Source organism: Canis lupus, chromosome 34, assembly GCF_048164855.1.
Source record: "Canis lupus baileyi chromosome 34, mCanLup2.hap1, whole genome shotgun sequence".
NCBI lineage: Eukaryota > Metazoa > Chordata > Mammalia > Carnivora > Canidae > Canis > Canis lupus.
This window is the reverse complement of record NC_132871.1, coordinates 14,123,490-14,150,254: the sequence shown is the minus strand read 5'-3', so window position 1 is coordinate 14,150,254 and position 26,765 is coordinate 14,123,490. Positions and strand designations below refer to the sequence as shown.

The following is a 26,765-nucleotide window of genomic DNA, read 5'->3' as shown; positions in this document are numbered from 1 at the left end:
TAGTTATTTTATTTTATTTTATTAAAGATTTTATTTATTTATTCATGAGAGACACACAGAGAAAGGCAGAGACACAGGCAAAGGGAGAAGCAGGCTCCCTGTGGGGAGACCGATGCAGGACTCGATTCCAGGATCCCAGGATCCCAGGATCATTACCTGAGCCAAAGGCAGACACTCAACCACTGAGCCACCCAGGTGCCTCTCACATGGCACACTTTAGATACTTGTAAAGAATTCTTATTTTTCCCAGGATGCTTCATTTCTCCAGCAACAGCAGCACTGTTCCTATCTTATGTGGATTGGACTTCCCTGGTCCCATTGGTCATTCTTCCTCTGCAGTTTGCATCCTTCTCAATGTACAGTGGGCAGACCTGAAGTTGATATTACAGGGGTCTGACTAGGAAAAATGAACCTGATCGCTTACTCCTTCCTTCACATCCCATTTTTCTACTAGAATAGCTTCTGGTCCCTTCTGCTTTGGGGTGCCCCCCATGGGAGGCAAACCCCTGACCCTTTTCTATGTGCCTTATACAGATAGTTTGTTTTATTATTATTTTTTATCTCAAGTGCACGACATTCCCTTCGTCCTTATTAAGTTTCCTCTTATTAAATTCAGGCTGGCATTCTAGCTTGTTGAGACTTTTGTGGATTCTAATTATGTATTTGCTGTTCCTCTAAGCTTCCTGTCCTCTATAAATTTGATAAGCATGCCTCCTGTGTCTTCATTTCAACTCCTTGATAACAAGTATAACCCAGATGTCAGTTGACGTCACCCTGTCCCTTGAGATCTAAATAAAATTAGCTCAAGCCCCCTATCACACATCCTGTGGGAAGTCAGACGCCCTCCCAAAGATCTTTTGGAAACTCCCAGGGCTTTCGTGGTTACTTGTGGTTCCACATTCCTCCTCCTGCCGGCCTCTGGCTCACACACATCCCACTTCTGTGGCTGCTTTCTCCCTCAGGTTCGTGCGATCCAGGCCAATCCCTTGATTGCTTTAAAGAAACAGGGGTGTAGCAGATTCTGCTCAAGACTTACAGAGATGGTCTGTGTGTAGGGGTGGAGTCATGATAGCAGAACAGGTACTCAAATAGATTTAATAGGTCTCCTTGTTCTGTCCTTGAAAGTCCCTCAGTAACACTACCACTGGGACTTTCTCCCTGGCTTCCTTTCCCTACATGTTCCTCAAAACTAGCCAGAGAGCAAGGCCTTAGGTTTTCCTAGGAGCAGGCCTTGTTCTGGAGGGGAATAGGGGAGGGGGAGAAAGCCAACCCTGGGCAAATTTGTAAGGAGCCAAATTTTGTATTTCTAATACAACTCAATTCAGAGTAGCCAAGTGCATGCTGATTTACTTGGAAAATGATCCCAGACAGTTGGAGCGAGGGAAGGGATAGAGGAACAGGGAAGGGGGCCACGATGCCTTCTCAAGCCAGTCACCACTACAACCACCCTTCCTTTTGCATCTCACATTTGTATTTCCTGTGCCCATGATGGTCAGTACCTTCTGGTACAAGTTGACTCCCAGGGCTCCCACTGATGCTAGGATTCCCTTCCAGGACAGGGACTCTTTAATCCTCCTAGAAACTCTGAACGACCTGAGCAGCCTTTCTCAGGGTGCTGGTGCCCAAAGCTCAGCAGAATGTCTAGTACGCTGTGGAGCTTCTCTGTTGTGTTTGCATGTTACCCCTTCCCATCAGTAAGGAATCCACATCCATGCCTCCCCATAATTCTTTCCTTCTTTTTTTTTTAATTTTTATTTATTTATGATAGTCATACAGAGAGAGAGAGAGAGAGAGGCAGAGACACAGGCAGAGGGAGAAGCAGGCTCCATGCACCGGGAGCCCGATGTGGGATTCGATCCCGGGTCTCCAGGATCGTGCCCTGGGCCAAAGGCAGGCGCTAAACCGCTGCGCCACCCAGGGATCCCAATTCTTTCCTTCTTGTATGGTTTGCTAGGGCTTCCATAACAAAGTACCACAAACTGAGTGGCTTAAACATCAGAAATTTATTGTCTCCCAGTTCTGGAGTCTAGAATTCTGAAATCAAGATGTCAGCAGGGTTGCTTCCACCTGATGGCTATGAGGAGGACTCTGATCCAGGCTTCTCTCCTTGGCTTGTAGACGCCTGTCTTCTTCCCGTGTCTCTTCACATTGCCTTCCCTCTGGACACAGAGAGAAGATGTGCTTCTCTCTGTGTCCAAATTTCTCTTCTTTATAAGGACAGCATTCCTGTTGGATTAGGGTCCTATGTATGACCTCATGTTAACTTTTTTTTTTTTAATTTTATTTATTTATTCATGAGACACACAGGGAGAGAGAGGCCGAGACACAGGCAGAGGGAGAAGCAGGCTCCACGCAGGGAGCCCAATGTGGGACTCGATCCCGGGTCTCCAGGATCACGCTCTGGGCCAAAGGCAGATGCTAAACTGCTGAGCCACCCAGACTGCCCGACCTCATGTTAGCTTGATGTCCTCTGGAAACAACTTATCTCTAAATAAGGTCATATTCCAAGGTATTGGGGGGGGGGGTGAGGACTCCAACATATCTTTTGGCAGGAGGGTCACAACTGAAACCATAATAGATCCTTTCGAGTTTCACTTCATTAACTGGCCCAGTGTTCCTGGATATTATTTGACGTTTGTGGGTCACTGTATTTCTCTAAATCTAAGTTTGGTTTTCTCCTTTCTAACACATGAACAATAATATTTGTTTCAAACTATTACAAAGGGTAAATGTGATAAAAAATGGAACATGTCATACAATACGAGCTGGTGTTATTATTACCTCCCATCACCACCTCTGCCCTCCATATACCCTGGTCAAGCAGTGGAATGATGCCACTAAGTCCCTGGAATCTGTCACCAATGATAAAATAGCCCAGGATAGGCAATATGATATAAATCTAAGACAAATTTAGAAATGTTCAAAAGGAACTTTATTAAGGAACAAAATAAAACATAACAAAACACAAAATCATAGAAACAGATAAGTGTATAGAGCACCTATGATGAATTTAATATAACAAGAATGACCCTGGACTGGCTTGGCAGGATTATGGTTTATGACATGGCGCATGCCAGCTCTTTCCCCCTGCCTTGGTCCTATTGGCCTCATCACCCCCCACCCACCCACCACAGCAGGGGTCCTTCACTATGCTGATGGCTCAAGATAGATCCAGGTACCTAAACCCTTGAAGTGATTCCTGGCCTCCCCACTGAAGGGATTCACTTTAGTGTGGATTGGTGCTCCAACTTGGCTCATTTTTCACTTCCTTCCCTGGATCTGGGCAAGTTCCTTGGAAGCCTAATGGTCCAGCCCAGCGGAGTTTCAACACAGCCTGCTCTGTATGGACCTACTCTGTCTAGGATATTTTCTTGAGTGAATGGGAAAAATAAAATCTCAATTTCTTAGCCACTTGTAAGTTTTACTTCACCAGTTTCATTAGGAATATACTTTCATAAGCTCTCTGAAATGAGAGGATAAGAGACATGATTGAATATTAATAGATGTTTGTTGGACTATTTTCTAATGAAAGTAGTGGGCAGAGCTTACTGTCATGCTTTCGTGTTTTCATTTTTACTGAGATGAAATTCATAGCACATAAAACTCACCATTTTAAATTGAAAAATTCAGTGGCACTAGGACACACCCAATGTTGTACAGCTATCACCGCGGCCTTGTTCAAAACATTTTCCACACCTCATTGAGAGGAGACCCTCTATTATTTAACAGTCACCCCCATTGTCTCCTCCCCCTGTCCCCCACCTGCCTCTGGTAGCCACCAATCTTCTTTCTGTCTCTATGGATCTTTCTACTCAAAATATTTCATATAAATGGTACCTTACGATATGTGACCATATGTATCTGGTTCCTTTCTCTTAGCATCATGTTTTCAAGAGTCATCCGCGTTGTAGTGGGTGTCAGCGTTTCATTCTTTTTTAAGGCTGGTAAGATTTCGTTGCATGGGTATGCCACCATGACCTTATTTTGCTAAGTGAGATAGGCAAACTGAGCACCAGAACGGACTTACCCTGGAGTTTCAGAAGCTGCGTAAGGAAAAGGAGGAAGGAAAGTGAAATGATGACCCACAGAGAAAAACGTTGAGAAAGATTATCGGGGGTTTTGTGTGGTATAAGATGAAAAATCTTTTTTTGCCTTCCTGTGAAATCTTCATTGAACTTGACATGACTAATGTTTTGTGACTTTAGATTTATTATTTTTGATATGATTTTAATATGACAAATTGCTAAGTATAACCTGAAGGTATAATCAAGGCAAAAATTGAAATTACTGATGTCAGTCCCAGATCATCTGCTTACATGGGTTCACAGCTTTGGGGTAGAACTGACTTTCTTCTGAAAGGTGACTGAAGGCTTAGCTTCCCAGCAGAGTGGGTACAGATGTTGATGCTGCCACAAGCTTCATTCAGCCTAAGTCCAATTTTGGCATATCAGGATATAATTTGGCTGCTAAATCAATAGACAAGCAAAATAGACCATGAAATAAGATTTAGATTTTTAGAGCTGAGCTCTAAATTGAATCTTCCTTTTAAAAAGAGAGAGAGAGCTGGGGGAGGGGCAGAGGGAGAGAGAGAGAATCTCAAGCAGACTCCACACTGAGCACAGAGCTGGAGGTGGGGCTCAATCTCATGATTCTGAGCTCATGACCTGAGCTGAAATCAAGAGTCAGATGCTTAACCAACTGAGCCACCCAGGCGCCTCGAATCTTCCTTTTAATCCTGTGTAATTAGGCCCATTCTCCTCATCCTCAGCCCCAATATAAATGACCAATGTGGTGTTGGGGGTATATCTGATAAAGCTTTTTTTTGAGGCGAGATCTCTGAAAGCGTTGAGTTGCTTTACTTTCTTCCCTGATATCGGTTAGAGAAGAAAGAACTGACTTTCCCATTCAGATTTGATCATGGGGAAATTCACTGTAGCACAAAAGCATAAACCTTTGGCTAACATGAAGGTTTTTGAAATCTGATTAGGTGCCTGGCATTCAGAATCATTTAGTGCCTATTGTACAAAATGAATAAAAATGTGCTGAACTTCAGCTGCTTAATAGAACAAATAAAATTAGAATTTACTAGGCAAATATATTATAAGAAACAAAGCTGTTTCCCCTTTGGGGAATCTAAAGACCTGTGATTCAGAGTGCTGAGCCTAGAGACTCATTCAAATTCTGAAGAACCCATAACAACAGACTACAAACAGGTCAGAATTCAGAAAACAGAGCACACCCTTTCCCAAATTCCTCCTCTGCTCCGGTGTTTACCACATTTGGAAAACACCAGTTTTGACAATATTTTTATAGGATTGGCTCAGAAGACAATAACCTTACAGCATTTGACTTTTGCCATTCAAACTATTCCATCTTGAATGTATAAAAAAGGCAGAGAAAGCTGCATTCAACTCCACCTTCCCATCTTTAATTTACTTCTTTTCTAGTCAGTTAATAGTCCCAAGAGGTTGCTTTAAGGCACCATGTTCAGAAGCTCCCAATTTTGTTGATTCTGCTTGAAATCTGTTCTCTGATTCGCAGTATCACCTTTCCACCAAACCCTCCCCCAAAAGAAACCTCCCCCCCACAACCACACACACATACACCTATTAATTAAAAAATGGCTATGGCTTTTCTTTAATAAGAAAGAGGAATGAAGTAGGAGCAAGGGTGGGCAGAGAAAGGCACATGGGCTTGGAACCTAAGTGAAGATCTGTGTGGCCGATAAGGATGAACACAGAGGCTGGGTAGGATCTACCCAATGCAATCCAGTGTCTCTGTCAGTGGCATCTGCCTCTGAGCAATAGTGAAGAGACGTGAATGCCTGAGAACTGTACGTAAAGGGCCATCTTGGACTTCATGTTGATTTTCCAGCATCACTCTTTAGAGAAGGAGTGTAGACAAATGAACCCAAGCATAGAAGTGGGTTTGAGCTCTAGTACCTGGCACACTACATTCATCAGTCACAAAGATACCGAGGCAAAGGTATACCATGTGCCACTCCAATAGTATGGATTTTGCAGCCTTACATCCATGGAAACCTGTTGTTTGGACATTTATTGACTAACCAGGCTGTAAGGACATCCATATGGTCAAACCTATTTGGCCATTTGATTTCTTCTTGGGTAGATACAAAATCAGAGGACATCTTCTACTACCCTCCCCTTGGGTGCTCTGCTCCAGCCACACTGGCATTCCCTGCTGTTCCTTGAACATACCAGGGAGGCTCCTACCCCAGGACCTTTATACTTAACTTTTTCTCCATCTACAAGCTCTCTCCCAGATAGCTATATATTTGCTCCATCACCTCCTTAGGTAGATCTTTGTTCAAATGTCATCCTCACATAGGGTTCCATCCCTCCCCATTCCTGGCACCTCGGCTTTATCTTTTACTCACTCATCTGTTTGTTATCTCTTTCTTTGTCTCTAAAAGGGCAGGGAGTTTTGTCTTTTTTGTTCATTACTGTATCCTCATTACCTAATTTGTACCTGATGTATAGTAAGCACTGAGAAAGAATGCGTGAATAAAGGTCCTCCTGAAGCCACTTTGCTTGGGAAGAACGGCATTTCTTTACATCATTAGCACCATTTGAAGGGGATTATCACCTAGGGCCTCGAATGTACTTTTGTTATTTCCATCACCACCCCAAGTAATGCTTTTTAAATATATTTATTTTCTGGATGAAAATCACAGACGTACAGGAAAGTCATCTAATCACTTCGCAAGTCTTCACTGAGCACTCACTTTATGATAGATCCTGTTCTAGGTGCTAGAAATTCCAAAATTAAGACACAGTTGTTGATTTAGAGATTCTTCTTCTTCTTCTTCTTCTTCTTCTCCTTCTCCTTCTTCTTCTTCTGTTGATTTCAAGAAACTTCTAATGGGGAAAGAAAAACAAGTAAACAGGGGCACCTGGGTGGCTCAATTGGTTAAGCACTTGCCTTCAGCTAAGGTCATGATCCCAGGGTCCTGGGATCAAGCCCTATGTCGGTCGCACTGCTCAGTGGGGAGCCTACTTCTCCCTCACCCTCTGCCTGCTGCTCCCCCTGCTTGTGCTTTCTCTCTGTCAAATAAATAAAGTCTTTAAAAAAGAAAGAAAAAAACAATAGAAGAAAAAAGCAGATACTACGGTACTATGTAAATGTTAAAATGGAGGATGTGCTATATTAGTCATGGTAAAAGGCTAAGCAGCTATAACAGACCCAACAATTCTGTGGCTTAAAGAAAAAAATGAATGGATCTATCTCACATGACAGTGGAAGTAGGCAGGCAAGATGCGCTGCTCTGCATTCTCTGAGAAATCCAGTTTCCTTTAGTATTGCTTCCCTTCCATCCTAGGACTTTATTCTGGTCTACATGGTTGAGTAGATTAGACTATTTCTCTCTAAACCTAAGTAGGAGGTGTGTTGTGCTCTCTTCCCCTTGAATTTGGACTCCATCATGTGACTCACTTTGGCTAAGTTTAGAAGGGTAGCAGGTGTGGCTCAAACAGAACTTTGAAATGTGTTTGTATGGGTAGGCTGGTTCCCGTGCACCTGTGCTGTAACAATGAGAGTAGCTGCTGTGCCTCCATCCTGGGCTGCAGAGTGAACTCTGTGGAGCAGATGGGACCTCAACCCCAACAAGGAGTCAGGTCCTGCCAGACTAACAGTTTAAAGAATCACCTAGCCAACCCTTGGACAGATCAAATGATTATTGTTTTAAGTCTGAGCTTTGGGGTGATTTGTTATAGAGATAACCCACTGACACAACGGCCAAAGCTAGGTCATGGTGCATTCATAATCCAGCTCACATGAGAGGGATAGAGCATAGAGGAACAAAGCTTTAAAGCCTGGAAGGGGCATAAATCACATCAGCTCATGTTCTGTATGTCTGTCACACATAACTGAAAGCTAGGTGTGGGCTGGGAAAGTAAGTCCCTGGCTGGGTGGCCATATGTTACCACTCTGTGTTAAAGAAGGGAAGAATATGGGCACCTGGGTGGCTCCATCGGCTAAGTGTCTGCCTTCGGTTCAGTCATGATCTCAGGGTTCTGGGATCAAGCCCCACAGCAGGCTCTCTGCTCAACAAGGAGGGTGCTTGACCCCCTCCCTCTGCCCCTCCCCCTGCTCATGCTCTCTCTGCTTTGCACTGTCTCTAATAGACAAATAAAATATTTTTTTTTTAAAAAAAGAAGGGAAGGGTGAATTTTAGGGGACAACTAGTAGTATCCACTATATGCAGACAATGAAAGAAATGCCTTACTCTGGAGAAGGGAGACAGATAAGTAGAAAAGATTCTCCAGAAAGGCAAAATACTGAGCTGAGGTTTTAGGGGATGAGTAGGAGTTTGCCAGACAGAAAAGGACTGGGAAAAGCATTCCAAGCAGGAAAACAAAAACAAAGCAGTGCAAACAAAAGGGAAAGATGTATGGGAAACCCTGGCTCGATCATGGGGCAGCAACAGGAGTGGTGTGATTTTAATGTCCTCAGTGCGGCCGGAAGAGGGACAAACATGGGCAGAGCATGACTGAGACACTTTAGAGCAGAAAGAGCACATCGTTTGTTTGATTTGACTTTCTATCTTGATAGATCTTTATGTTTCTTATATTGTTACAGAGAAAATGAGAATGGAGGTATAAGCTTTCCAATGGACAGGAGCTGTGCGCACTTTTTCCACTCTGATTCCCAGCCCCGTGACCCCCTCCCCTGGCAAATGGGGAGCTGAGATGTGTCTCCCAAATGGGTGCCCCCAGGAAACCTTAACATGATCCTCACCCTGGGGCTTCAGGGAACCACAACACACCTTTTTCCAAACCTCTGCCTTCCCAGTTCAACCTTCCCCTCTTCCCTTCTCCAGATGCTGTCTGGGAAGCACACAGATTTCTCTTCCCACCTCTGTAGCTCCTGACTTCCATGCAGAAACTAAATGAAGCTGAAAGATTTTCCTTAAATCAAGAAACGGGGCTTGAAATTTTCAACACCTTAATCCCCGAATAGCACAAACACATTATAATACAGCGTGTTACGTGAGATTTGTTGTATGGGAACCAGGCCTCTAACAGCTGGAGGGACCAACACCAACAACCAAATATATAGTCCATTTTCCAGATATTAGTCCTGTCTCCTGGTAAGTCCCTTAGAACGGGCTTCCTCTGTCTCGGGCTTTGTTTCTGCTTGCCCCCTCTCCCAGGCCTGGCTAACAGAAGCCGGAGCCCACATTTTATGTAGCTTCCTGATCTTTATTCCTTTTAAGTACTCTCCGGGGGAGGGCAGGGGGGAGAGCTTTATAGAGAGATGAAATTTATGTGGTGTCAGCAGAATCCAGCTCCAGATGCCCCAACGCTGAAAGAATTCTATCAGGCAGGTGCTGCTATGTGTCTGCTTCACTTAGGATCTGATAAACCACAGATGTCTTAACATCTGCAACCATCGCTACGAGGTCCGGGTACTACACTTACTCAGAATTCCTGTGCTCATCTTCCCAGCGACCTTATAAAACTGCCCGGCCTTTAGAACACTAAGCCAGCCAAATTAAGTAAATGGGGAAAATTAAGACTCCTTCTAGCCCATTATTTTCCACATGAAAGCTCATTCTGCTTGCGAATTTTTTGAAAAACTCCCCAGTGACATAAGAAGCCTGTGGCCCCCGCAGGAAGAGAAGGTAGGGAAACATTCTATGAGTTGTTCTGGAAGAAACTCTTGGAACCCGGCTTCCAGACAGCATTGTCAGCCAGCTGTCTTGACAATTCCGGGGCAGCTCCTGAGGAACCAGAACCAAGTCAATGGACTTTGGGAGCTGATGTTGCTGCAGTGAGGAGGCTAGACCTGTGTCCTGGAGATGTCCTTGATGGTCCTCCAGGGTGCTGGGTGGGGCAGCCCGCGGGGGTCCCCTGCTCCTCGCCGGCCACCTCGCAGCTGAGAGCTGGTCGCACGAGCAGAGGCCTCACCCCAACGGCTGCTGCTCTATAGGCTGGCCTGCCAACAGCGTGCGCCCAATGTGGACAATGATGGACACTAACTGGGCCAACCAGAGCCTTGTTCTACCAGGATTCCAATATAAAACACAGCCCAATCCTAGGGATCAGGCAAAGAAAAGAAACCTGAAGAGAAGAAGAGACCAGGTTGGGGGGGTGGGGGTGAACTTCATAACTGCTGGTGTCCTGGGGTAAGAACCAATTAACTTCCAGGTAAATCATCCGGTGTCCAGAGCTGCCTTACATTCTAGTCCACGGCTCTGTCCGCAAAATAAAAACCACAAATGCTTGCACAGCACTTGTGCCAGACCCTCTTCTGAGCCCTTTACATATATTTCCTCAGTCAGTCTTCACAAGAATCATGAGCTAGATGCTTCTATGGTTCTCTCTTTACAAGAGGGAACCCAAGGACACAGATTAGGCTTAGAAATTTTCCCAGGGGCACCAGGGTGGCTCAGTCAGTTGAGGGACCCACTCTTGATTTTTGGCTCAGGTCATGATCTCAGGGTTCTGGGATGAAGCCCCATGATGGGTTCCCTGCTGGGCAGGGAGTCTGCTTGTCTCCCTTTCCCTCTGCCCCTCCCCTCCTCCCCCCCTCTTAAATAAATAAATCTTAAAAAAGAAAGAAAGAAGGAAATTTGCCTAAAACTGCACAATTGGTAAGTGGTGGGAGGGAGATTTGAGGTTTGCCTTCTGGCTCTGGAGCCCATGCTTTTCACCATTCCACAGTTCTATCAGTCCCCATATGCTTTAGTCTAACAAGCAATGTCTTTTCTTATTGCAAATATACTACATACATGTTTCACAGACAACGTTCTTTGAAGCAAGCAAAGAAGCTGATTCTACCAACTTGAGTCAAAGGGAATGTTCTGAAGGGAATGAGGTAGCTCAGAGAATGTAAGGAAATTCTATTTGACCAAACCAAATAGACACTGCCACAGAGGGCGGAGGGAGCCCCGGCGCTCCTCTGTTCTTGCAAATCCCAGGGAGACAGCCCCGCTGCTCTGGCCTGAGTTCCGCATCCGTTCTTTGACTTCGGAGAGCAGGGTACTCAGTGGATGGTTCCTCCACGACCACACACCTTTGGGGAGCAGAAGTTTCCCAGAAGGGAACTGGGAAGGCTTTCCCTGGAAGGGGAAAGATGCTGAGTAGGCAAAACCAAACCATATTCACTACAAGATTCATTGTAGTGAAGAAGCTTGAAATTAAGGACATGAAAATCTCTTGAAATAGCACCATTCAGAGATAATCAGCTTGTCATGTTTGGGTCAGTACTTTCCAGTCTCCTAAGACCCGCATGAAATTGTATAAAATTAGTCATCACTCGTGCCCACCTTTCTCTCTTCCTCTCTTGTTCTCTCTGAGGTCAGGGCCTCACAAACACTGCTGACCTCTCCAGAGTCTTTCCTTATAGCTGCCCCTAGCTCTGTGTTTCTCTAAAATCTATGGTGAAGAGCCAGATGGGTTTTTGAATTGTTTTTTTTTTTTTAATTTCCAATCTGTCCTAATACTTTTATAAAATACGATAAAATTAATTACCAGGGAAACTAAAATTTTAAAATCCGACAAATAAAGAATACTCCCCAATTTTTAAATTACTGGATCAACAGACATAAAATTACTTTGTTAAACTGTTATAAAATTTTCTAAATGTTTAATTCTCAATTTCCGTGCTTAACCAGGGAAGACTGTTCACAAAAGACTTAGCAGACACTTCTAAAAACTTTGCTTATTTCAAATATAATTAACATACAGTATCATATTAGTTTCAAGTGTATAATACAGTGATTCAACAATTGTATTCATTACTAAGTGTTCATCATAAGTGTACTCTTAACCCCCTTCACCTATTTCACCCATCTCTCTACCTATATCCACGCTGGTAATCATCTGTTTTTTTTTCTCCGTAGGTTAAGAGTCTATGTTTTGGTTTATCTCCTTTTTTTCTTTGTTCCTTTCTTTTGTTTCTTAAATTCCACATATGAGTGAAATCATATGGTATTTGTCTTTCTCTGATTGACTTAATTCCCTTAGCATTATACCCTCCAGATCCATGCATGTTGTTGCAAATGACAAGATTTCTTTTTTTTTTTTCTTTTTTATAGCTAAGGATTATTCCATTGTATGGCTATACCACCTCTTCTTTAGCCATTCATCTCTTGATGGACGCTTGGCTTGTTTCCATATCATGGCTATTGTAAATAATGCTGCAATAAACATAGGAGTGCATATATCTTTTTGAATTAGCAATTTCGTTTTCTTTGGGTAAATATCAATAGTGAAACTACATATGGCAATTCTATTTTTAATCTTTCAAGGATTCCTCATACTGTTTTCCACAGTGACTGCACCAGGTTGCCCTCAGACCAACAGTGCACAAGGGTTCTTTTTTTCTCCACATCCTTTCCAACACTTCTTGTTTCTTATGTTTTTGATATTAGCTATTCTGACAAGTGTGAGGTGAGATCTCATTGTGGTTTTGATTTGCATTTCCCTGATGATGAGTGATGTTGAGCATCTTTTCAGGTGTCTGCTAACCATCTGTCTGTCTTTGGAGAAATGTCTATTCATATTTTCTGCCTATTTTTAATTGGATTACTTGGTTTTTCTGGTGTTGATTGTATAAATTCTTCATATATTTTGGATATCAACCCTTTATTGGATATATCATTTGCAAATGTATTCTTCCATTTGGTGGGTTGTCTTTTGTTTTGTTGATGATTTCTTTCACTGTTTAAAAGCTTTATAGCTTGATATAGTCCCAATAACTTAATTTTCCTTTTGTTTCCCTTGCCTGAGGAGACATATCTAGAAAAATGTCTCTACAGCTGATGTCAAAGAGATTACTGCTTATGCTCTCTTCTAGGAATTTTATGGTTTCAGGTCTTCCATTTAGATCTTGAATCCATTTTGAGTTTATCTTTGTGTATGTTATATGAAAGTGGTCCAGTTTCATTCTTCTGCATGTAGCTGTGCAGTTTTCCCAACACCATTTGTTGAAGAGACTATCATTTACCATTGCATATGCTTACCTTCTTTATCAAAGAATTAATTGACCATGTAATAGTGGGTTTATTTCTGAGATTTGTATTCTATTCCATTGATCTTTGCGTCTATTTTTGTGCCAGTACCATACTGTTTTGATTACTACTGCCTTGTATTAGATCTTGAAACCTGGGATTGTGATACTTCCAGTTTTGTTCTTTTTCAAGATTGCTTTGGCTATTCGGGGTCTTTGTCTTTTGTGGTTCCATACAAAGTTTAGGATTATTTGTTCTGGTTCTGTGAAAAATGCTATTGGTATTCTGATAGAGATAGTATTATCGCTATAGATTGCTTTGGGGAGTATGGACATTTTAACAATATTTGTTCTCCCAGTCCATGAGCATGGAATATCTTTCCATGTGTTTGTGTCATCTTCAATTTCTTTCATCAGTGTCTATAGTTTTCAGAGTATAGGTCTTTCACCTCTTTGGTTAAGTTTATTCCTAGGTATTTTATTATTTTTGGTTCAGTCATAAATGGTATTGTTTTATTAATTCTCTTTCTGCTTCTTCATTATTAGTGTATAGAAATGTTACAGGTTTCTGTATATCAATTTGTATCCTGTGACTTTATTGAATTCATTTATCAGTTCTACTGCTTTTTTTTTTTTTTTTTTGTGGAGTCTTTAAGGTTTTCTCTATGTAGGATCATGTCATCTGCAAATAGTGAACGTTTTACTTCTTATTTACCAATTTGGATGCCTTAGTGGACACTTTGAGTAGAATCTTTCAACCCTAGATAACTTCAACCCTTTCTTTCAGTCTCAGCTTAGATATATCACTTCCTCCAGGAAGTCTTCCTCATGACCACCCCCCCCCTTCCAATCACATCTGGCTGGCTGGTCTCATAGAATTCTGTGAGTCCACCTGTCAGAGTACTCACTAATCAAGCTGTGTCTTAAATGAATTCGTCCTACTGGATTGAGTGTACTGCTGGTTACCTCTGAATGTAGCAATGCCTTGCAAAAGTTCAGGGCTCCAAAGCCAGCAGGGCACCACAATCCCTTCAGCAAGCCTACTGGTCGAAGGAGGTAAGTCTATGTAAACCTATTTGTTTAAATGGAAAAAGAAACACCATCTATCGTTAGCTTTAGATGCCATAAATTGTAAGATACCTCCCTAGTTCAAAATTAAAATTTTAAGACACTTCCAGAATTCAGAAATGGTAAAATGCAGCAGTAAGAAGTGTCTTTGAACAAATGAAATGTGGTTGTTAAAATCTTAATTGTTTGTCTTTGGATAATAAAAGTCTCAATTGTCTCTGGAGAGAAGATTTCATAGGAATGAAGAGTATACATAGTAGAGCATATTTACGTTTCTGATTGTGAATATTCCTGCCCCAAAGAAGCTATTTGTGGCTACTTGTCATCCTTTGCAGATATTGTCACTAATCGCTATTCCATTCCTCCAAATTATGTCTGTATTGGGATTCTTATTTCCTCATTCTCATCCTATCCTTGGGTGGTTGGGTAAGTTACCCAAGACACTGCAGTGAATGACTCAGTGGGAAATGGAATTTCTGTTCTTCTCAGCCCCAGGTAACATTGCCTAGAGCTATGTATGCTTGGAAGATCACCCCGTAAGGCAATTCAGGAAATTTAATTAACCGGGCAGGTCTAATCCTGACTTCATTTTTTTCATCTCCATATGGATGACTGATGAGTAAGGGCTATGACAGAAGAATCTGTATTGCCTGTATGGCTCATAAATTGACCTATGACTATTAACAATGTTCCAGGACTAAACAAAAGCCACAGTGACAGACTCCAGTGATATATAAACATGACTCCATGTTAATTTGAATGTGAAAGTGCCCAGAAATGTCTTTGTGGCCAAATGTATATGTATTCTGTTTTGGCTCATCTGTGACAACTGATCTTACAGCTTCTTTTACCTCCAAGACATCATTAGTGTATTTCTGTAGATTAAAATGTCTGTTAACGGGATGTCTGGGTGGCTCAGTGGTTGAGCATCTGCTTTTGGCTCAGGGCGTGATCCCGGAGACCTGGGATCTAGTCCCACATCGGGCTCCCTGCATGGAGCCTGCTTCTCCCTCTGCCTGTCTCTGCCTCTCTCTGTGTGTCTTTCATGAATAAATAAATAAAATCTTTTTTAAAATAAATAAATAAAAATAACTATCTATGAACTAGAATGATTTGGAATTTACCCATCTTGATCCAAAATGTTTGACCAGAGCATGGGTAGCCCACACATACTAGGGATATCAGTATGTAACTAATTTATATTAATGTTTGAGAAATGTCAATGTCAGCAATGATGCCAAGTCTCCCAGGTCGATTAGTGATACCAGAAGCGATGGAGGAGTTACAGCGGGGGAATATTTAGAAAATGGTGATCCAGAAAATGTACCAATTCCCTGGTACTAGAAAACAATATTGCCATAAAAGCAACATTAGGGAGGAGATCCTTAGAGCTCCAGGCCTTCCCACAAATACCTGGGTAGTCAACAATGAAGCCACCCTCTTAATCTGGATAGTGCTAACCTGATTTCTGACAGCTGGGACACAGGGATAAAGAAGAAAGTGGAGAAACAAGACATTTGCCCCAGATCTTCCTTTATTCATGTCTTTCACTTCCTGGAGCCCCTCCTGGGTAGCAGTGCCCTTAGGCGACTTTATTGAGATCCACCCCAGACTTGCTTAATTTCCCCATGGGCTTCAAGCAGTTCGATTTACTTCCTTCTTTTTTGCTCAGGCAAGACTTTCATTCCCCTTTGGCAGCTGAAAACCAATCTGATTGAACTGACCAGCACCAGTCATCCCGATATTGGTCTCTTCTCCATGCCTGCATTACAAAAAAAATCTCCAAATTACATCCAGTGGGTGGACTTCAGGCACTGAAACAGACAGAAGTGAAAAATATTCAGTTGTGCAGAAGGACAATGTTTAACCACATACCCATAAATACAGCACGTAAATATATATTGACATTGTATATCAATTATGATTCTTAGGTGCCAAGCAAGAGAAAGAAATTCTGACTTACAAACAGGAAAGGCATTTACTTAATAGCTGTGGAGTAAGTCATAGAATCAAAAGGGAAGTTTGAGAAGTCAGCTTTGGACAGGCAGCAATTGTGAGGTTTAAGTGGAAGCACAAGGCACGTTCAAAGCAGCAGAATTGGTGGATGCTGTCCTATTAGGAGAAACTGAGTCCGACAGTCATGTTGTCACTTTGTTCAAAATTTCCGATTCCTGAGAGAGAGTATATAAGTAGTCTTGCTTGGATCTGAGACGCTCTCCTTGGCTGGGTGTGGGCAAGGTGCCTTGACTGATGGTCCCAGCCAAGGAGAGAAGCTGGTCAGTAGGGTAAAATCAGAGTACTGCTTCTAGAAGAGTGGATGGACACTGGTGAGAAGAACCACTCTCTGCTAAGTGTTGTAGGTACCAGCCTCCTTCACTAACAATGCCTGGGAGTGCTTCTTTGGGTTCAGTTCCCTATTCTCTCATTTTCACAGCTTCTACCCTTTCTTATTTTAGAACTCACAGCTTCCTAAAAGATCCAAATCAGTTTACACAATAGCTCCTGCAATAATAGCAACTCAAATAAAGTGCCCAGTCAGCCCATCCTGCCTTGAGTTCCCAAGTTCTTAATACGTACAGGTCATTGGAAAGTCTGACACGTTCCTGTGAGCTTGGGCAGGAGGAGAGGGGGGTGGGCTAGTTTGGTTTCCAGGTGTAGCACTCTTCATGTTGCCCCCCTGGCCAGTGTTCCAGTTAAAATGAGAAAACTGGGAGTAAGTCCAGCGACATTCCCATAACCTGATACAACTACAGGGTCCTTTATCTGTGACTGCCAGGCATCTGGCCTTGGGATGTGAAGAAACCTTGCTTTGCTTAAGATAGTCTTCTTGGCAGGTGATTGTCGGAATTACTTATTTAAACAAACTCTAATTAATGCCCAAGGCAGGAACAGTGCCACGGATTAATATTTAACCAATTGGAGCGGGTAACTGAGTATATGGGGTTTAGTAACAGATTTGCAGCACAGGTTGACTTGGTCTCTGCCTCATCAGCACTCCTGGGGTCTCTGTTTCCTAGACTACATTCTTCCTTTGCCTTCTCACCCTCTTCCCTCATGAAGAACCCGGGAGGAAACATGGAGGGCAAAGCATCAAGCTGGTACTTGCTAACCAAAGGCGTAGGTGAATTTAAGTTTAATATTTACTCAGCCAGGAAATGCTCTAATTAAAACTAGCTCTTTCAATCTTAAAGCCCCACCCTGGAAGGACAGAAAAGAGCTCTCCCAAAGGGCTCTGCCCTCAGGGGTGAGTAATCCTTTTCTGCCCTACACCCAGATGTCTTAGAGATCTTCCTTCCAAACTCAAGTTAAGGGTGTAATGGGGCAAAAAAAAAAAAAGGGTGTAATGGGGATTGTGGATTGAATTTTCATGGAATGTCCAATGGTTTCCAGGGTAGGAGCTGGCTGTCAATCTCTAATCCTAGATGGAAAAAAGAAAGAAAGAAAGAAAGAAAGAAAGAAAGAAAGAAAGAAAGAAAGAAAGAAAGAAAGAAAGAAGAAAGAAAAGAAAGAAAGAAAGAAGAAAGAAAGAAAAGAAAGAAAGAAAGAAATAGCTGAGTAACTGGGGCAAAAAGGAGATTTTCAATCTAGAATGCAGTTTCTTATAGGAGCGAGAGCAAGAGTCAGATGTCCTGGGTCAAATACTGGCTCTACCAGCATTTCCTGTGTGACCTTTGGGTGACTCAACTCTCTAAGCTTTGGTTTCCTCTTGGGTAAATTGCAGTAATAGTATCTACCTCATATGGTTCTGGGATGAATTAGACAAAATAATCCAGTCAAGTGCTTAATTCATAACAAGTGCATATAAATTTATGCTACCATTAATTTGATCATATGTGCAATCACTCATTCAAATAATATGCCAAATGTCCAAAATGTACCAAATAACGAGCCAGGTAATGGTAATGCAAGAAATTGTCCCTTTCCTGAAAGAGCTCACAGCTTAGTACGGAAATAAATGTATAAATTTTCCTCCTGTGTTGGCATAATTGCAATTGTGAAAGTATGAACTAAGGTGTTATTAATATGCAGGAAGGACATTCTTTCCATGGAGAATTTCAGGAAGGCTTCCTGGTGACATTTAAACTGGGTACTTAAGGAAGTTTAGGACTTTTTCAGGAAGAGAAAAGAGGAAAGGTTATCCTGGAAAGAAGGATATCACAATAGGAGCATGACGATGAGAAAAAGCCCGATGGGTTTGGGAAACAACAGAGAATTTGGCTGGAATGCTAGAGGACTGGGTATAAGGTGGGCATGGTGAGCAAGGAGGCTAGAAAGCCAGGATGTCATGGGCCTTACCAAAGCATTTAGACTTCATTTGCATGATCAGATCTCTATTTGGGAAGATAATTCACACAGTAATATAAAAACCAGACAGATAAAGAGATTAGAACCAACAAGAACAGAGAGGAGAGTATGGCCACAGTCTAGACAAGAGATAAAGAAGGCCCAAGTCAGGGCTGCGGCAAGAGGAAAGGTGGAGAAAGCGAATTAAGAGATATTTAGATGGGACACTTGTAATCCTATGAGCAAACCCCTTCCCCTTCTACTGCTCCTGGTTCCTTATATCCAAAACTTATGTTAAGAAAGAGTTTATTTTGGGATGTCTGAGTGGCTCAGTGGTTGAGTGCCTGCCTTTGGCTCCAGGTGTGATCCCGAATTCCTGGGTTCGAGTCCCACATGGGGCTCCTTGCATGGAGCCTGCTTCTCCCTCTGCCTGTGTCTCTGCCTCTCTCTCTCTGTGTCTCATGAATAAATAAAATCTTTATTTAAAAAAAAAAAAAAGAAAGAGTTTATATATGCATCATTCCCAATAAGAATTTCTTACCAAATATTTATCTACCTGCTTATTGGGGCAAGTAGATGAATATTACAAGACACCACAGTGCTTAGATTTCTCCTCAGTTCGCTTTAAGGAATTCCATAGTATGGGACACCTCACCCAAATGATTCCTCCACCTAATTTCTTAGACATGGCATTTTTTCCTCTAAGACCGCATTTAAGAATACTGCTGGCACAAAACCACAAGTCTTTCCAACTTCCCAAGTACTTAAAAGAGTAATCACTCAGTAGCCAAGGGTAAATTTACATTGGAAGGCTCTTTTGGCTTTTCTCACTAACAGAAATACATTTATGAATTTAGTGGCTTCATTGTTGTATTATTTCCTTACTCTGTAAAATGAAGCCCAAGTGTAAGCTCACAATAGAAGCAGATCCTGAATAAATACTGTTTTAAGGTTGATGTAATTTTTTTTTCTTTTTTGCAAGCTGCAATTGAAAATAGGTATCTAACAGATCAGCCATATAGGAGGCCAGCCAATGCTTTCAACTTTTAATCGACTTAATGGATAAAGGTTAGGCATAATTAAATATCTTTGAGCTTGCATCTTTCAGTGCAATAAGCAAATGACTGAATTAAATCCATCCAGGGGATAAAATGAAAACATTCATCAAGCTAGCGATTTTGAAGGAATGACTCCTCCCGGTCCAGCTTAAAAGTGGCTTGGCATTTTGGCCAAATGCCTGAAAAGTACCTATCGATTTTAGCATGTTCACCAAAGGTGCTCATAAAGAGAGTGGATAGAAAGATGAATTCCCTCATCTCAGAGCCCCAGGATTTCCTCTCCCCGCCCTCTTTTTTTTTTTTTCTTTTTGTTTTTACATTGTCCTGTGAACTTTTTGGAAGAACGTTAGAGGCCCAGAAGCAGCAAATGTCTTGGAAGAGCAGACAATGTCTTGGAAGTCCAACATTCTAACTCCGACACACTGCAGATTTTCCTGGCTGATCACTAAAAGGCAGCACTGAGGACAGCAAGAGCCTGTTGCTAGAAGGAAGTAAGTGCTCAGCCCGTGAAATGGTGACGGATCCCCATGGTCAGCGAAGCAGAATTCCAGATGCTCCCAGGCATGACATCCTGCAGCCCTAGATTCTGTTTAGAACCACCGCCCCCAGATCTTGGTTCCAGCTGAGCATGGAACTCTGGGCCGGTGACACCTGACCTGTCATTCCTGTGTGCTACTTTGCCTGAGAAGATTGGTTGGAATGGGCACCTCCGCCAACATGGCTTTGCTTCCCAGCTCAACGCTGTGCTCTCCTGTTCTGTGGACCAGAAACTAACTCATCTATCTACCTGCTGTCCAACAGAACAAACCAGGCGGAGAGGATTCCCTGTGGATAATTCCCTACTAGGGGTGTAGTGTGTCTGCATAGAGACCTGCCCTGCTCTGGGCAATGATGTGAAGGCCGAGGAAGTGGGGGAGTGAGCTGAGGGGAAGAAGAGGGGGCTGGGTGACCAGGGTCCCGTGTAAAGACAGGTCATGTGGTACCATGCGAATGTAAAATGATTTGCCATTAGCTGCACTGATGCCCTTGTCTCTAATGACCCAGGGGTCCCGTCTGACCTCAAGATTTAATCTCGAGGCCCATTTCTTGGCTGCTTAGAATTAGAGAATGGAGGAGGGGATGGTGGCCAGGAGATCTCTCCTCACTTCCACCTCCCTCTCTTCATCCATATGCACGTGTGTGTGTACATATGCACGTATACAAGTGCACATGCACACATAAACCTACCCTTGTGTGTCAATATATGTAAGTCCTGCTATCAGGGCTTGTTTCTGGCCATGTTTTGCATTTTAAGGTATTTTTCTGGATGTCTCCTTTAAGAACACTATTACACTTTTTTTTCTTCTTTCTTTTTTTAAGATTTCATTTATTTATTTATGAGAGACAGAGAGAGAGAGAGAGAGAGAGAGAAGCAGAGACACAGGCAGAGGGAGAAGCAGGCTCCATGCAGGGAGCCGGATGTGGGACTTGATCCTGGGACTCCAGGATCCCGGGCCGAATGCAGGCGCCAAACCGCTGAGCCACTCAGGGATCCCCCACTTTTTTTTTTTCTATTACACTTTCCAATTATGACCTATGCTTGGTGGCCTTTCACCGCCGTGTATTTTGAGCCACTGATCCTTGCCACTAAGTTTTTAATATTTTACATTTTGAATTCTGTCCGTGTGCTCTGTGTAATAGAACTTTTTGGGCCCAATACCCATGAAGAGAGTATGTGCTTAATAATCGAGGAGATCCTGTTTCCTGGTTGACTCACTTCAAGCCATAGAGAATGGAATGCCTGGGCCTCACAAGCTGCCTGATAAAGCCCAGAGTGGCCCTGTTTGACTAGGGGGAGGAGGAGTGGATGCAGGAAGACGCTGTGATGTGATGTGATGACCGGTCAAGCCCCTCCCTCAGCTCAAACTCTCCGCAGGGAAAATTGTCCCTGAGGAAATGCAAGGAGAGAAATTTTTCATGAGATCTAGAGGAAGAGGAGGCAGGTTCTTGACTGACAAATAAGAAGAGGGACAGAGAGACCTGCAGTTTGAGGGAACTGGGCCCAAGACCAGGGTTTGCTGGGTGAGGGCCAAAGATGCAACAGTTCCTTCTACCAGTTGGAGTGCCTAGGGCACTACTGTCTGCCCACTGCTGGATCGAGTACTTCCTGTGGCCAGCCCCCTGTGACAGCACCATCTTTGAACCCCTAGAAGCCCTACTTCTGGGTTGTCTGCCCAGCTTTTTAAGGCTTTGAGCATGTCTTTTCCCGTGTTGAAGAGGTAACCAACCCAGTCACACTTTTCAGCAGTGTCTCTGAAGTCATGGAGATGAAAATAGGACAAGGGTATGACCAACATGGTCCCAGAGGGTCTCTGCCCTATGGGTACCTTCGTCCAGACCGGTGGACACTGCTACTCCTGCCCTGAGGCCTGCGGTTCTCGTGAAGTCCTCACAGGTGGGACCTCTGAGAGATGGGCCTGGGGTCTGAGCTGCTGAGGAGAATTCAGGCGGTGACCCGCTGAGAACTTGGAGCTGGTTTGGAGCCTCTTTGCTACAGGCTGCTCATCCGCAGCTACGACTCTCACAGGGCCACCGTCCTTTAAAAAAATAGCAGAGGAAACTCCAGCAGCTGGGCTCTTTCACGCCAAACCTCTGAAACCTCGCCCTGCAGTTTTCCCCACCAGCAGGGCTCGGGCCTAAATAGGTGTCATCTCTGAGCTGGCCTCAGTGGCGATTTCTATTTAAAGGCAAATCCCAGACAGTGAAATATTTGCAGTAAATTATGACAGCAATGTGACACATGGCTTTTCTGCCATTAAGGTCACTCTGCCACAGGCCTCTCCCTTCCTCCTCAATTGCTGCTCGTTCCAGGAGGTTTCCTCAGCTTCAGTAACCAGAAGGGTTGTGATCACATCTCCGCACAATGATGGAGTTTGGAAAGGCTTCCTCAAGTCCCTGATCCCGGCCACCGGGCCAGGGCCTCTCTTCCTTTCTCAGGGCAACAGATCGAGTTCAGATGCGGGGCTCCCCTGCTGCGTAGGAGCTGGTAGGTCACCGCGACGTCCAACGGGCTCATTAACATAGCAATCGAAGAGGAAAAAAGAAGGCCGGGTGATTGTAGTGAATGCCAAGCTTGTTCTAAATCCTCATATAGAATCTTGATAGGCCCACAGGCAGAGGATTTGAGGCACTGTTTTGCAAAAGAATTTCAGAGAGCCTGAAAGCTTGGGAATGGAGCCATGGGACGGAAAGCCAGGCCTTGCAAAGGCCTCCTGCAAACAAGCTCAGCTCTGGCGAGAGGTCTCACCTCAAGCAACTGCATGCAGTGGTCACCAGCTGCTCCGTTCCAGCAGGTGAAAGTATTCTTAAATGTTGCATGAAGGCAAGAATTCCTTTTCTCCCCATCAGTGGGTCCTGTTGCTTAATCGCTTAGGACACCATGCTGTCCTAAGAGACAGTCCTGTCTTTCAGAGCCAGAGGAGCTTCCTGCAACTTGCAGACACTTCCATAGTTTTTGCTGGGCCCACCCTGGCTTTGAGGGTGAGAGCAGGGTGTGGCAGTTAGATGCAAACTCCCAGGACACCCATTTCTTGAGGAAGTGGGCCTGAGTGTACCTACATCGATCCCAACTATTCCCCTTGGGATTGCCTGTCTGTGAGCGGCCTTTTAGACAGGCAACCCTAGCTGGCTTGTGTGATGGCCTGTGAGGTTTTGCCTGTCAGGACCCAGGACTCTGGGGGTAATTCATAGCCAAGATAGAGCATCAGCCTGTAGGGTCTGAGCGATGAGGCATCTTGAACTCATAACTACATTTTGGGAACAAGAACTGTGCATGGAGATTTAAGGAATTCAGCATTCTGATAATAGAACAGTGCTGTGGGAAAGAAGGGGGCTGCGTTTTGCCCCACCTACTTTTCTTGGCCACAATTTCCAGAAAATTTTTGGAATTGCTTATAAAAATCTCAACTGGAAAAGAAGTTTGAAACATATCTCCAGTCGTATATATCTTCGCCAGCCACTTTCTCATACATGAACGTACTGTACAAGTAATAGACTTGGGCTTAAAGAATCCATAAACCCATCACCTTGCCTTACTTTGTGACTACTTCTAACCAAACACACTAATAAGTTGCAGTTTTGCTTTTGAAGCTGTCCTAGTTCTCTCCTTACACTTTATTTCAGTGATGAATGGCTGTAAAGGAATTTAGTGATTTTAGTGATAGATGTGCTTGCTCGGTGGGTCCTGGTCTTCCCTCCTTAGCAGCCCCGGCTTCTTTTCGTCACAGAGCAAACTGAATACCCCCATGGCTGCCCTGGTCCCTCGCGAGAGGATCCTGCATCCCATGCTCCTTACTCAGAAAGGGCAAGAGTTACCATTGGTCGGTGGCTAATAGTCACGGCTGCCTCAGGTCATTGTTCTGGGTCCCTCTTGTGTCACAGCAAAAGGGGCTGTCATGGGAGTGAAAAAGGAGGCAAGGAAAGATGACTTTGGTATTTGAAAATGATCAGGTTGGGGCCAGCTCTTGGAAGCCCAGCGAGATGGCACAGGTTGGAGGTAATGGGGTGTGGAGGGACAGGCTCAGAGGAGGACCATGCTCTCCTGCCCCTGGGCCTTCGAAAAGCTACCTGGCAGGGCTGTCTTGTACAACCCCAGGGCTCCCATTCACCCTGGAACTGTGTAATGCTGGCTCCGGAGTCTGTGGCTTCCCAAGCTTGTGCTGGAGGGGAAGGTGGGAAAGGAGTGGCCCACCGATGACTCCACACCCACTCCTCCTGCCTGTCCCAGCAGGCTTCCATTCAGACGCTGAGCCCATCTCTGAGGGCCAACATGGGCCCTGTGGGGGCGAGAGGCTCTTTTGGTCTTGCCACGGACTAAACACATGGCCAGTTATTCTATTCCCACTCCTGTTGTACAGATTCCCAGTTCTCCTCTGTACTAACTTCAACCAATTAGTTGAAATGTTTCCAGGGGTGCATACCAGTAGAGACCAATGACCAAAAGAAGACTCATGAACAAGTTTTTAGAACTTGTCCTTTTATTATTATCATTTTTTAAAATTCTATTTATTTATCTATTTGAGCAAGAGACAGAGAGAGAGAGAGAGAGCGAGCAGGGGAGGGGCAGGGGCAAAGAAAGGAGAAGAATCCCAAGCAGACTCTGCACTGAGCCCAACACAGGGCTCAATCTCACGACCCTGACATCATGACCTAAGGTGAAATCAAGAGCCCAATGCCCAACCGACTGAACCACCCAGTGCCCTTATCTTTTTTTTATGTTAAGGATTTCTGCGAGCCCCCAGCTCAGGGATATTCATGACTTCTGTTTACTTCTAACTTTGGTTCACTTGTGAACTCTCACTGCTCACTGCCAATCAGTGCTCTCATACCTTATATTCAAGCGTCTACAAGAGACAGAATGTGACTGGTCTGAGTTTGTCACCAACAATCAATCCTCTGGGCCACACACCAGTTTGTGGATTGCCTGCCTAGTCCTGTCTCCTAGCAGGAGGCTCAGACCAAATGTGAAAGGGAAGAAAACGAAATTTTCTATAATTGCACAGCAATCTGAGAGCACCCCTGATGTCAGGGCATCTTGGGCATCTGCTCTTTCTTAGTGAGGTCCCTATGAGGTACCTATTATATATAGGACATTTCTACCAAAGGCAGAGCCTGCAGGTTGCTGGCCTGAAAGCAAGAGCCAGCCATTATCTGCCTGCCATTTTGTAAAACAGCAACAACAAAAACCCCCAAACCTTTGCTCAAGGCTGTGAATACTAAAATTAGCCAAAGGAAGCGGTGGGAACTGCATTACTTAAATCCTTTCAAAATTGCCTGAATAAAGCACTTCACTCCGACATAAGGAGAATAGACTGGCGCTGACCCTGCAGGGCATCCATAAGATGACCTCAGAGTTTTTTTTTTTTTTTTTTTTTCTTGTGTCTGGTTTCTATGAAGGAGAAAGACTGGAGCTGAACCATGAAACAAAGAAGGAAGTTCATACCCTGCTCCCACCCCCATGCCCTTTAGTCTAGTTGGGTTCTGATTCCAGATCGTCTCCACCAAAGAAGTTTTAAAAGCATCCACACATACTGCCATTCTAAAATATTGTAAGATCATCCTTTCCACTTTAAAGAGAGAATTCATTTCAAAAAAACCTTTCGTGTTCCCATTTCTTCTTCCATAATTACTGCAGATGTCCTCATGAGTGGGCTCTGCATAATTCTCCCAGTTGGCTCCAGTGCCTCAACAGGCATCCACCTTCCAGCCACCAAAGAGAGTAAAATACCATTTTGCTCGGCCTTACCACATCTGTTATGAAGTAAGTGTTGTTTGCTCTTTGAGATCCAAATAATCACAGAACAGCATCTCAGACAGCAGCTGGAATCCAGAAAAGTGAAAGCAGAAGGATATGGACATCTTTTGCAGGAGATGTAGTTTTGCTTTCTCTTCTTTCATTCATTCTTTGGAAAGCAGATAAGGAGGCATTATTTATTGAGAAGGAACTGTGTGCATTAGCTACCATGGTAACTTATGTAACGATTGGCACTGTCCAGGCCAATTAAGGCCCTTTCATAAGGCTCATTTTTTTCTAGGGGCTGAGAAAGCCACTTAAGTAAGAGACAGATAAGTACTTTACAAGCTCTGAGCATCAGGCTTCAGATGTCCCTCTACTGACTTTCCTGGCAATCTGGGCACAATGCAGTTTCATTTAGTCCAAGCCTCTGGGAGGACCCTGGACCCTAAGAAGTGCCCACCTGTAGCTCTGAGCAGGAGTTAGTCTTGTCATGATACCCTTCCGCACCTGCTGCCAACTCACTCAACGGTTAGATTTCGAGCCTCACGTGGTTGGTGCTATGGAGATCCTCCTGCCTCAGCTCTTTGCCCAGGCCCTTGGTCCCTGCTGTCATGCCTCTTTGGTGCTCAAACTGTTGGTCTGCCATTATCTACACATCCATCCATCTATCCATTCACCCATCTATCCATTGATTACTTTCCTACTACGTAACAGGTTCTGCATTTGGTGCAGGGGATACTGAGATGAATAGGACATGGTTTCTGCCCTCAAGGAACTTAAAATTTAATGGACAAGGCAAAAAGACCAGAGATTTTATATATGAACTATAAAATTCACATCATATGAAAGATTTATAGTTGAAACATTTTATTCCCACTCCTGTTGTACAGATTCCCAGTTCTCCTCTGTACTAACTTCAACCAATTAGTTGAAGTGTTTCCAGGGGTGCATACGTAAGCACAGGCAGGTACCTGGCTGGGTGGCATACAGCAGATGCCTTCTGGACATGGGACCTCTGACTGAAGTGTACAGAGTCACTCTAGCGGTGTCCCCAGCCCTTGTACAGTGGCGAACATGCTTTCATTTTTTTCAACTCTCATTTGTGC

At 43.7% G+C, this 26,765-nt stretch overlaps 1 long non-coding RNA gene across 1 annotated transcript in view; it reads right to left on the bottom strand.

The window, feature by feature from the left end:
• Nucleotides 1-15,559: 15,559 nt before the first annotated feature.
• Nucleotides 15,560-26,765, bottom strand: part of LOC140624499 (uncharacterized) — a 52,397-nt gene continuing 41,191 nt past the window's right edge. Inside the window, exons 3-4 of the long non-coding RNA XR_012023965.1 lie at nucleotides 25,669-25,825; nucleotides 15,560-15,857 (exon numbers count right to left, since the gene is read on the bottom strand). This is a non-coding gene — a long non-coding RNA (uncharacterized lncRNA). The remainder of the gene's footprint in view (nucleotides 15,858-25,668; nucleotides 25,826-26,765) is intronic.